We start from the raw sequence: 12770 nt of genomic DNA on the forward strand, positions 1-12770 counted from the left end.
TCTTGTATACAAATATTTTACTGCAAAAGTGCCCCATAAATAAAAGAAGTGCAAAATAAAGCCAGGCCCAGTGGGAGATGATACACCAGAGGCCTGTACTACGAAGCAAGATCAACATGACCTGGATTTCTTTCAGTAATCTGGCTTCACTAACCCTAACAACTGCGGTCCCGGATAACCGGTGTCACGAAGGTGGTTATCAACTGGTTCAATCAACTCAGGTTTGTCCAATCTAGAGACGCGCGCGTTCACATAAAAGAGGCGGTGTTTGTGCACCACGAACAATCGCAAACATCTACCAGAGCCGCATGTTATACATAAGAAGAGCAAATTATAATTCTACATAAATATGAAGGACACAGACTCGGTTTTCCAGGGAAAACGCAAGTCGCTGCTTCCGGAAACAGGAAGGAAAGCTGGCAAAAAATAAATAAAAAATAGCCGACGCTGTAGATGTTTAAATCACAACTCCAATATCACTTCCCCATCAGTCAGGACCAAGATCTGACCATAATTACACTTGGGCTTTCCATAAACTGTCGTTGCTTTAGCCTATTATTTCAGTTGCAACCCTGGCAGTGGGAAGCGACCGTGAGAGCAAATAAAAAATATAAAAACATAATTCAAACCGATGTGCGCATTGGCGACACACGGCTCAAGAAGCCGATATGTAATTCCCTCCCATTAAAACACATAGGCTATATTTCATAAAAATACCCATGTTAACGGGGTTGTTGGTCTCTAAATGTTTTAACTTTTATGAGCGCACCCCTCTCTCTCTCTCTGCACCGAGCTCCGCCTGATCTTCTTTAAGAATGGTGACGCCGTTATCAATCGACCTATTGATTGGTCAGTAGGCGGTGCTTTTACACCGGTTGATCTCTGATCTCCTCCTCCTGACCAGGTTAGGTGTTCAGCATGAGTTACCACGGCGATTGAACCCGATAACAAGTGATCCACCTTCGTAGTACAGAAAATCCTGTGTTGAGCCTTAAATTAGCTCGTTAATGCCAAATCCTGCTTCGTAGTACAGGCCTCTGGGGACTGTTTCACAAAACCAAGATAAGGGATTAAGCCAGGATTTCCCTGTTATCCTGGATGAATTTAGCCTTGACTCGGTTTCACAAAAGCGGAGGCACATAAATCACCATGGAGATTTATTCTGTGCAGCTAGCCTGCTCCTGAGCAGGCTAACAGCCAGGATTTATTTAAACCTGTAGCCTTTTCTGATCATCCAGCAGTGGTTTTACCCTTTTGTTATCAGCCTGGATTAAAATACAACAGGTGCATATTGCTGTTCATTTAAGTATTAAGTTATTATTTAAAGTGACCATTCTTTCTTTTTATAATTATTCAGTCATTGTTATATTGCTGTATGAAGACTGCTGTTCACATTGTTGTTAGAAGTTTGATGAATATACTGTATATTATGGCGGTTGTTGAGATAATTAGAAAAGGCTGATAAAATTTCAAATGTGTTGATTGAAGTCTGAAGTCTGTTACTAAGGGCAATACATACAATGCTGTACATTTCTATATTTGACCAATGCACCTTGAATTATTTTAGTTGATAAATAAGGATCATGTTTGTTCCGCTTCCATGTGCATTGTATTTAGCATTCTTAGCACACAAGGAGGATTGTACAATTTTAAGAACATATCCTAATTGTACAATCCTCCCAAATTACAGTCTTAGTTCACTGAACCAATAACTATATAGTGATTTAGACTACTTTACATCCATGTAACAACAGGGAAAGGACCCCCCAATGGTTTTTGACCTTCTATTTAGCTGGGGGGAAATAACTGATGAATATACTCTGTTCCATTCATGTTACCAGTGTGCATGAAATTTATCACTTAATAATCTTTATAGTTTCTAGATTTTAGAGTCCAATTTCTTCAGTGTCTTTATTTTCTATGTCCATATATACGAGGGAGCAAAGCATATAATATGAAGAGAAAGAAACTAGTCCTCTATAAAAAAAATTTAAAAACGCAAAAAAAAGCGTGGCAGATAATAGCGGACCGACTGAATGACATATCTAAAAATATACATTTATGAACTACTGCTCTTAACTGAAACCATTCAATGAGTCACTGTCATTTGCAAAAACGAACAGTTGTACACTTTGCATTAAAAGCGAGCAGTGGAAGTTAATATGACTTAGGAAATTTATATTTTAGCCCATGAGAGAGAGGGAGAAACAGAGTGAGAGAGATATTTAGGCATCATATTCTAGCGTAGAAAATTGATCTTCATGGCAAATTTCCTGAGTAACATTATCTTCTGCTTACTTTTAAGGCAAAGAGTACAACTCTTAATTTGTGCAAATGATTAGTAGCCTAAGCCTTGGATGGTATGATTATGATGGTTTCAATTCAGAGCAATGGTCCGTTAATGTATATATTTAGGCTGCTTACACATTCAGTCGGTCCATGATCGTCTGCCTCACTTTCTCTCGCTGTTTCGTTACAGCGGCAGTTTCTTTTCTTTTTATACAAATAATGTGTTTCACGTCATCATACTTCCACAAGAAGCTGCTGCTCACTCTGTATAAAGTATGTACAATGCATATTCTCCATTTTAGCATCAGTAAATCTGTGATCAACCTCGCTGTCTTCTGAGGAAAGCCGTGGACGCGCATATATCTGAATTACTTCAGCCTGACTCGACCTAGTCTCTCCTCCTCAGCCTGGCTCGACCTAGTCTCTCCTCCTCAGCCTGGCTCGACCTAGTCTCTCCTCCTCAGCCTGGCTCGACCTAGTCTCTCCTCCTCAGCCTGGCTCGACCTAGTCTCTCCTCCTCAGCCTGACTCGACCTAGTCTCTCCTCCTCATCCTGACTCGACCTAGTCGCTCCTCCTCAGCCTGGCTCGACCTAGTCTCTCCTCCTCAGCCTGACTCGACCTAGTCTCTCCTCCTCATCCTGACTCGACCTAGTCGCTCCTCCTCAGCCTGGCTCGACCTAGTCGCTCCTCCTCAGTCTGGCTTGGCCTTCGTGAAACGCACCAAGCCAGCAACCTGACATGCAACAATGTTAATCAGTTCCTCTGGAATGCTATCAAGGCCGAAAAGGCATCTGCATCTCCTCCACAGTTGCCATTATTTTCTGTCCGTCATTTTCATCTCTGTCAATTCTGGATATTCCTAATTTTGTCCTCAGTGTCACAAAGGTTGTTCATGGCATCCACATGGCATCCACATAGATGCTTTCTTGTTTTCAGGACAAGATGTCCCTTGTTGTCCACTCTTGTTGTTGATGTTTGTTTTAACATGATGTGATCACTGTTCTTGTCCTTGTCCCTTTGTATATAGTCTGCATATAGTGTCTTTGTATGTATTCATTAATTTGTGTGTAACACCAACCTGCCAGGGGGTCTCCAGATGGAAATTAGCCTAAGGCTATAATCTGGCATATTTACATTCGTGAAAATGTTCATTAATATGTATTGTCCCCATTTTCTTTCAAATAAATAAATAAAAAGTAAATAAATAAAATAAATAAATATGCTGTGGTTAAATGTCTTGTCATCAGCAATCTTGTAGTCTCACATTGCCAGACCTTCCTCCACAGCGCTGCAGAGGAGGGTCTGGCGAGTCCACACAGCAATTCGGGATGGGAGAAAAACGTGCTCTGGTTTATTGGCATTTCTTTAAACCAATCACAATCGTCTTGGGCGGAGGTAAGCGCCGGACGGAGCAACGGTGCAAAATAGCCTCTGGAAGGAACTTGTTTTGGTGGAACATGTGTACATCCAAAAGTTGTTTTAGTCATGCAACAGAAAACTCAGCTTGGACCGATAGTCTAGCTCGCTGTGTGGATTTACTGCAGAGATCTGAGGAGCAGTTAAACATTGTCCTCATAAATCCACCGGAGTTTAGAACACCAACACAAAGGAAGAGGAAGGTGATGGAACATCTGAAAATGGACATCCGAAAAGAGTGACATCCGGCGGAATTTCCGGCAGACCGAGAGCAATCCTGGAAGTGGAACGTCATGGATATAGACTAGCCATCTCGTGATAAAAGGCCAATAACTCCACAGTGACTTTTTCCCCCTCTAAGGCAGATTTTTATTTTTAAAGGCCAGTTATTTCATGGATCCAGGATACTATGCATCCTGATAAAGTTCCCTTGGCCTTTGGAATTAAAATAGCCCCACATCCTCACATACCCTTCACCATACCTAGAGATTGGCATGGTTTTATTTGCATTAAGAGATGATCTTATGGAAAGTACCCCAATGCCAAACTCTAGGTATGGTGAAGGGTATGTGATGATGGGGGGCTATCCTGGATCCATAAAATAACTGGCCTTTAATTTAACATAGGGGTGTGTATACCTATCCCCCCTGTATTTTAAGGAAGAACATTTATTTATTTACAATACATTATTCATTCACAAAGAAAATTGGTGTCCTTAAAGGTTGGACTTTTCCTAATTTCTTTTAATTAAGGCATTAAGATCAATTTCCAAAAGTTTATTTTTTATTCTTCTTTTTAGTCAACTTTAGCATGGGTGTGTAAACTTATGCAAGCCATTGTACATAGTGGATACAGGACCACAGAGAATCGCATCAGAGAAGATTTTGGCAGGAGGCTTTGGAAATGGTCAGGAGGTCAAGATGGTCAGCCAGTCAGTGGTAGAAAGCTTAGTAGACATATACATAAACCAGGAGGAGGCGGATATGAGATTGGTGTTACATACAGTGCACCTTGCACGGTCACATTCTCGTATTATCAGCAATGACGCAGGTGTACTGTACTTGTTTTGCCTGTTTGTGTACTTTGCAAGCAAAGTGATATTTGCATAATCTACAGTCTACAAGCACTCTGGACAAGTTGATAAAAAACTTTGACTAAGTGGTCTGTTACATTTCTCCCTAATTTAAGTGTATTTTAAATCTCTTAAATGACTGCATGTCAAACATTTCTTAATGTAGACCACTGACCATACCTACTACAGTTATATATATATATATATATATATATATATATATATATATATATATATATATATATATATATATATATATATATATAGCAGAAGGAAAAATATGCTCTGGTTTATTTACATTTCTTTAAACCGATCACAATCGTCATGGGCGGCGCTAAACTCTGAAAGGAGGCGCTACAAAATAGTTTTTGGACAGATAGCTGTCTGGATTTACCCTGCAGCGATCTGAGGAGCAGTTAACCATAGCCCTCACAAATCCACCGGAGTTTAGAACGCCAACACAAAGAAAGCAGAAGGAAACAAAAATACATGCATCCGGCAGAATTTCCTGCACACCGGAGCAAGTGGAACGTCGACTAGTGTTTCTGGGACAATCCCACACTAAAAACTGCCTAAAAGTAAATGAATACACCATTCACCATATACCTTTATTTTTGATATTTCAGCGTATTGTACGTATTTGTTTGTAGTACTGTATTTCTTCAATGCATCATGATATTCCCATTATGTGAGTCAGTGCTGTGCAATCAGAGGTTGCATCATGAAATTAAATGACTTAAATGACAGGTACATCATCGTCCATTCAGCCTGGCGTAATTTTGCACTTGTTTTAACTACGGGGTGTGTCAGTTTAACCACTTTTCCGGTAAAATATTTGTAACCATTTCATATGTAGTAGACCTAAGAGAATATACAAAACATTGTTGTGTTTGTTCTACTCTGGTATGTGGTATCTCAAAAACTAAAGCACTTTTGGAAGTATTCCCTCTAGCCTCATATACTAGCAAAGAATAGGCAAATCCATTATAAAAATAATAGAAAAGTCCATAAAAATGTCTGTTTAGAAAAAATTATTTGATAGATAAATTAGGATAATTAAGATGTAAAATAAAATCCTGCTATGTAGAAAGCCCTAACATTTTGCAATTAGGGTAGATAATTTGATAATTCAAATAATTCCAATCCATCCATCCATCTTCGTCCGCTTATCCGGTGACCGGTCGCGCAGGGAGCAGCTCCAGCAGGGGACCCCAAACTTCCCTTTCCCGAGCCACATTAACCAGCTCTGACTGGGGGATCCCGAGGCATTCCCAGGCCAGGTTGGAGATATAATCCCTCCACCTAGTCCTGGGTCTTCCACGAGGCCTCATCCCAGCTGGACGTGCCTGTAACACCTCCCTAGTTGGGTCATCTATAGCAGTTCCGTGACCGTGGAGAGGAAAGGTTTGTTTCTCACTGGATTATAATGCTTATATAATTATGCATCCCTGTGTTTTGGCCCTATCTGTAACAAGAGCTTTTCTTCCAAATATGGTATGCTCATGAATATTTAGATAATCTGCCCGCTGATTGGTTGAGCGAAACCCCCATACACACACATTAGAGACGAGACAGCAGGTCTCATATTCCAGGCACTGCAATGTTTCGTTACCAAATTCATTTCTGAGACTTTTTTATGCGAGAAAAACAACTATATTAAGCTCAAATATGGGCCGTTTCACAAAAATTGATGGCCATTTGCAAATTTGGTAAGACGTGTCGGACTTTAGGAGCTCCACACAGTCTGATGAGAAAGTGGCAGCCTGCTGGGCTCCATACCCAGGGCAAAGCCACCCTTTGTGGATTACTGCAGTAGGCCTACCGACTATTACAGTTATGCCTTCACAGCTACCCCAAGGTCTTACAAAGCTAACAAAAGCTAACAGTCTGATTTGAATTTAAGGCATTTTTATGAACGTGAGGGGTCTTGTTAGGAGGAGCAGCTAGCTAGCTAGCTATATGTCCCATTCAATACAATGGGAAAAGGTTGCGGCTAGCTAGCTACACTTTCGGCATAACTATGGTATATTTACAGTTTGAATTTCGTCACGGCACTTATATTACAGGTTCCCCAAGGTCTTATAAAGCTAACAGTTGTGTCTGATTTCAATTTAAGGCATTTTTGTGAATATCACAGGTCTTGTTATGAGGAGCAGCTAGCTAGCTAGCTACAGTACAGGCCAAAAGTTTGGACACACCTTCTCATTCAAGTGCGTCGCACAAAGACACAGCGGTTGGAACCAAATATCTCAAATTTGGACTCATCAGACCAAAGCAAAGATTTCCACTGGTCTAATGTCCATTCCTTGTGTTTCTTGGCCCAAACAAATCTCTTCTGCTTGTTGCCTCTCATTAGCAGTGGTTTCCTAGCAGCTATTTGACCATGAAGGCCTGATTCGCGCAGTCTCCTCTTAACAGTTGTTCTAGAGATGTGTCTGCTGCTAGAACTCTGTGTGGCATTCATCTGGTCTCTAATCTGAGCTGCTGTTAACTTGCGATTTCTGAGGCTGGTGACTCGGATGAACTTATCGTCAGCAGAAGAGGTGACTCTTGGTCTTCCTTTCCTGGAGCGGTCCTCATGTGAGCCAGTTTTGTTGTAGCGCTTGATGGTTTTTGCGACTGCAGTTGGGGACACATTTAAGGTTTTCGCAATTTTCCAGACTGACTGACCTTCATTTGTTAAAGTAATGATGGCCACTTGTTTCTCTTTACTTAGCTGATTGGTTCATTGCCATAATATGAATTCTAACAGTTGTCCAATAGGGCTGTCGGCTGTGTATCAACCTGACTTCTGCACGACACAACTGATGGTCCCAACCCCATTAATAAGGGATAAATTCCACTAATTAACCCTGACAAGGCACACCTGTGAAGTGAAAACCATTTCAGGTGACTACCTCATGAAGCTCATTGAGAGAACACCAAGGGTTTGCAGCACTATCAAAAAAGCAAAGGGTGGCTACTTTGAGGAATCCATAAAGGCTGACGTTGCCCTGGGTATGGAGCAGCCCAGCAGGCTGCCGCTTTCTCGTCAGACTGTGTGGAGCTCCTAAAGTCCGACACGTCTTACCAAATTTGCAATTAGCTATCAATTTTTGTGAAACGGCCCATGTTTGAGCTTAATATATAGTTGATTTCTCGCATAAAAAACTCTCAGAAGTGAATTTGGTAACGAAACATTGCAGTGCCTGGAATTTGAGACCTGCTGTCTCGTCTCTAATGTGTGTGTATGGCGATTCGCTCAACCAATCAGCGGGGAGATTATCTAAATATTCATGAGCATACCATATTTGGAAGAAAAGCTCTTGTTACAAACAGGGCCAAAACACAGGGATGCTTAAGGAACAGTGTGAAATACCCTATATAATCATTCTATCAACCATTTAAGGTCTTAAGATGGCACAGACCGAATTTGAAGTTGATCGGATGAAATCTCTAGGAGGAGTTCGTTAAAGTATGACATGTGGAAATCGCCAAAATTGCACTAATTTCAAACTTTGAAATCAAAATGGCGGACTTCCTGTTGGGTTTAGGGTATGGCTCCAATGAAGCTTTTTGTACATCTTGACATGTTACATATGTGCACCAAGTTTTGTGAGTCTACGTTGAGCACACTGCAGGGGCTCCATTTTGTTTAACTTTGTAGGGGGCGCTAGTGAGCCATTTTTGCGCGCCTATTCCCTGAAACCCTTAAAATACGTACATTTTCACCAGACTTAATGAGACTGCCAATTTTGGTGAGTTTTTGAATATGTTAAGCCCCTCAAAAAGGTGATAAATTTGCAGAAAATAATAATTCCTTCGGTTTCAATAGGGCCTTTGCCGCTGTCGGCGCTCGGGCCCTAATAATCTCCTCTCTTTCATTGGTTCCAACCCAGACATCTGATGACATATGTGTATGTTTTAATTTTGCTTTCCTACACTGTCCACGACTGCACTCAGTATGAGCAGAGCTTTCATTTGAGCCTAATATTAAGGCTCTATGACGATTTTGAAAAAAATGACATTTAAAGAGCCAAAAATTGGTGGCCATCTTGAATTTAAAGGTCAAAAATAGGTCAAATCAATAAATCTTTATCATTTATGAATTTCTTGACCCAAATAGACTCAGAAACCATGTATTATGCAGTACTGTGGGCAAAACCATTAAAAAGTTAATTTCCAGCTAGGCTGACAGCAGCCATTTTGGATATAGGGCTCCCAAAAAATTTCCCCACATTTTTGAGAGGGGCGCCCCAGCTAATTTTTTTTTTTAACCTTCATAGATGACAAATCCAGTGAGAAACAAACCTTTCCTCTCCACGGTCACAGAACTTCTATAGATGACCCAACTACAGGGGGCATCCTTACCAGATGCCCGAACCACCTCAACTGGCTCCTTTCGACGCAAAGGAGCAGCGGCTCTACTCCGAGCTCCTGACAGATGACTGAGCTTCTCACCCTATCTCTAAGGGAGACGCCAGCCACCCTCCTGAGGAAACCCATTTCGGCCGCTTGTACCCTGGATCTCGTTCTTTCGGTCATGACCCAGCCTTCATGACCATAGGTGAGGGTAGGAACAAAAACTGACCGGTATTTGGTATTTTATTTAAATAAAATAATTAAAATGTAAAATAAAATACAGTTATGTAAAACAATTACAAGTAGAGGTTGGGTGGTTTACTTTTAAATTTCTAAGGTTAAAAAGGTATGGGTGAATTGATATTGATATTAAGGAGGTGCTGTATTTTGTTGAAGGAGTCAGGTGCACTAAAATTAAAAGCAGTTTTTTAGTTTAGACCTAGCTCGTGGAACCTGAAGCCGGAGAGACTCAGTGGAGCGTGTCTGATGCATGCGATGTCTCTCATCTGAGAGACAAGCAATTCTAAAAAGGTAAGGTAGGTAAGGTCTAAGGTAATAGGCATTTTTCAGTAAGGGCTTTATAGTTAAAACGATTCCAGCGGGTACCATGTCTCTCTTACCCCGGATTTCCACTGGATGCGTAACGGCTGCGTAATGGCTCTGGAACGGCAGTGGAGTCATTAGGTAAGTCAACGTGTGTATTTCCACTGACTGCAGAACGGCTGCGTTCCAACTCCGTCCCAGCTCCGGCAATCCGCAGCCCTACGGAGTAGATACGCAGAGCTTCTATTTTTGCCGGACGCCGGAGAGCTCCGCAGCAACTCAGCACACGGCAGATAGTGCGGGACAGGAAGTCGAACACAGAAGCAAAATAAAACATCCAGTTCATTTTCAAAATAAAATACACCGTGCTCACGGCGGATCATATTTCCCTGCACTACACCTTAAAAACACAGCACAGAGCTGTTTCCCCTCTACTCCTCTGGATGGAAACTAACGGTTGTTGGTTTTGTGGTTCTATTCTACGTGAATGTGCGAGAACTTATGGGTCCTCGTGACTACAGCTGTCAGTCATGGCCGCAGCCGTGTCGCAACAAATCCGGACCTGGTGGGTATTGACGGACGGCGGAGCACGCAGTAGACACGCAGCGGAGCAGGTCCGCAGCCATTATGCATCCAGTGGAAATCCGGAGTTAGAGAGAGGAACATCTAACTCTATCATATAAAATACAATGATGTGTACCATAGACATCACTAGTTACCGATTACTTATTACTACTTACTCACATAAAGAGCAATTCCATTCTCCTTTCTGCTGAAGCAACAAATCAACATTTTAATTGACCTCACTTTTATTTTTAAGAAAACTTAACACAAGGAAATATGCCAGTCTTCTATGCTTTAAAGCTTGAGGTTTAAACCCTTGAATTTAATGCTGATATAGCTATACGTGAGGCAATAGAGTTAAGTCAGCAATCAGTCACGGTGTGGACAGCACAGAGTTGTTTCCCCTCTACTCCTCTGGATGGAAACTAACGGTTTTGTGGTTCTATTCTATGTGAATTTGCAAGAGAACTTGTGGGTCCTCGTTAGGGCTGAACGATTTTTGAAAATAATCTAATTGCGATTTTTTCCCCCAAATATTGCGATTGCAATTCGATATTCGATTATTTTTTAAAGCTCTTTGTCTTCTGTATTATTCAACAAAGACAAACAAATCATTGTATAGTATGAACAACACACAATTACACAGTAGACAGTTAAATAAGTAAAAACACATACATACATATTATATATATATATATATATATATATATATATATATATATATATATATATATATATATGTGTGTGTGTGTGTATATATATATATATATACACACACACACACATTTTTTTACGGTGCACAGAGAGGAGCTGCCTCCAGCCCCTCCCCCTCGTGAAGTTGCGTGCCGACACCGTCAACACTGCACTAGCTCAGAGAGGCTATCGTTCGTTGTTAGCTGCTGGTGGTCTTGCCGTGGGATTAACTGTACTAATAAAACCGTTGAAACACCGCGGCCACGCTGCTTTGAAAGCTCCCCGAACGTCATTTATCAGTCTGATTGTTACCCCTCTCAGTGGCAGCTCCTCCACCCATATCTTTATAACGGAGCTAACCGCTAACCGGAGCTAACCGCTAATCAGAGCTAGCTCGTTGCCAACCGAGCCTTCAGTTCTGCGTGCCTGTATCCATTAACTGCATGTATGGACTCGAGCCCGAACAAAACCCTTCATTTTATTAAAATGGCTGTAAAAGTTTTAAACTTCAACTCAGAATTTTTTGAATGACAGATCAGCTCAAGGTACAGTGTAGTGTTAGCGTGCTAAGTTGATGCTTTCTCTGCGTAGTGCCATAGACAGTATATAATGGACCAATAGACCCCGTTGCTCTGGACGGAGACCAGTGAAGGCTATTAGAAGCACTTTTCCGGTGATGGCCAGCTTTACTGCGCAGCCTCCAACTGAGAGAATGTGACGTGAGCAACGTGTCTGAAAGTTGTAAGTCTTCTGGTAGCTGTGCCAAGAGAAATCTCAATCATTCCCAATCTTACAGATACGGAGACTGTAGGTGTATGTAAGGAGATAACATGGGCACAGGCTAATTATTGATCACTAACATGCTAGTTAACATTAGTAATTAAACCTAAACATCTCATGTAAGTCAAAACTGCCTCATGAGCTTCTCCTGTACTATACGGTAATTCCTCTACTATGCGACAGTAAGTCACTTGGTTATGACACAATCGTTAGCCTATTTTTACAAAAACGTCTGCTACGGAGCCATAACGTGAGGTACAAGGTAATGGAGCCTTTTATACATTGTCGTGTTTCTTTGGAACTAAACAACGGACAAATAGAGTCTTTAAACGCTTCAGATGTAAAGTTATTCGCAGTCAAGTGACGTAAAAAAAAAATGGCGGTCAGCGGAATGCTAACAGGAGGTGATGGCCAGTTAGCAACAAAATGGCGCCATGATGGCTCGAGTTCTGAAGCGAAGCTTACCCCCTTGCGTAGTGCAGACTGATTTGCTCTCGCGAGTCATCAAATCGAGACCAAATCGCAGCCTTTGCGATTAGGAAATCGTGTTTTAACATATCGCGATATTATCGCAAATGCAGTCCTCGTGACTACAGCTGTCAGTCATGGCCGCAGCCGCCAGTCTTCTATGCTATAAAGCTTGAGGTTTAAACCCTTGAATGTAATGCTGATATAGCTATACGTGAGGCATTAGAGTTAAGTCAGCATCAGTCACAGTGTGGACTAAGGGCTAATTAATCTGCTGCAAAGTGTCTTCTGGGAGAACAAAACTGCCAGCATATTCTTTCATTAGGGTTTAAAAATAACAGCTGTCGCATAGCCCAGGGAACAGAAAAACACCATGGTCAGTGAACAGAGGTGACACGTCCACTTATATAAAAATTAGACCTTTAACATCCTCCGCCTATCTAAGTGCAGAAACTGGAACAAGCTGGTGGTAAAAATGTAGTCTGGAGTCTATTCCTCTATCTTGATGTGAAACAGCGGAGGAATAATTTAGATCCTTTAGTTGTGTAAAAATACCACAAGTCCTGAATTAAAGATTTTACCTAGGTAAAAGTACGCAGTTGT

At 41.4% G+C, this 12770-nt stretch overlaps 1 protein-coding gene across 1 annotated transcript in view; it reads right to left on the reverse strand.

Moving 5' to 3' along the window:
* The window catches only part of spag1b (sperm associated antigen 1b), a 33057-nt gene that overhangs the window by 6620 nt on the left and 13667 nt on the right, over positions 1 to 12770 (reverse strand). The gene's annotated exons all lie outside the window — the stretch shown is intronic.

This window comes from Perca flavescens, chromosome 6, assembly GCF_004354835.1.
Source record: "Perca flavescens isolate YP-PL-M2 chromosome 6, PFLA_1.0, whole genome shotgun sequence".
Classification (NCBI taxonomy): Eukaryota; Metazoa; Chordata; class Actinopteri; order Perciformes; family Percidae; genus Perca; species Perca flavescens.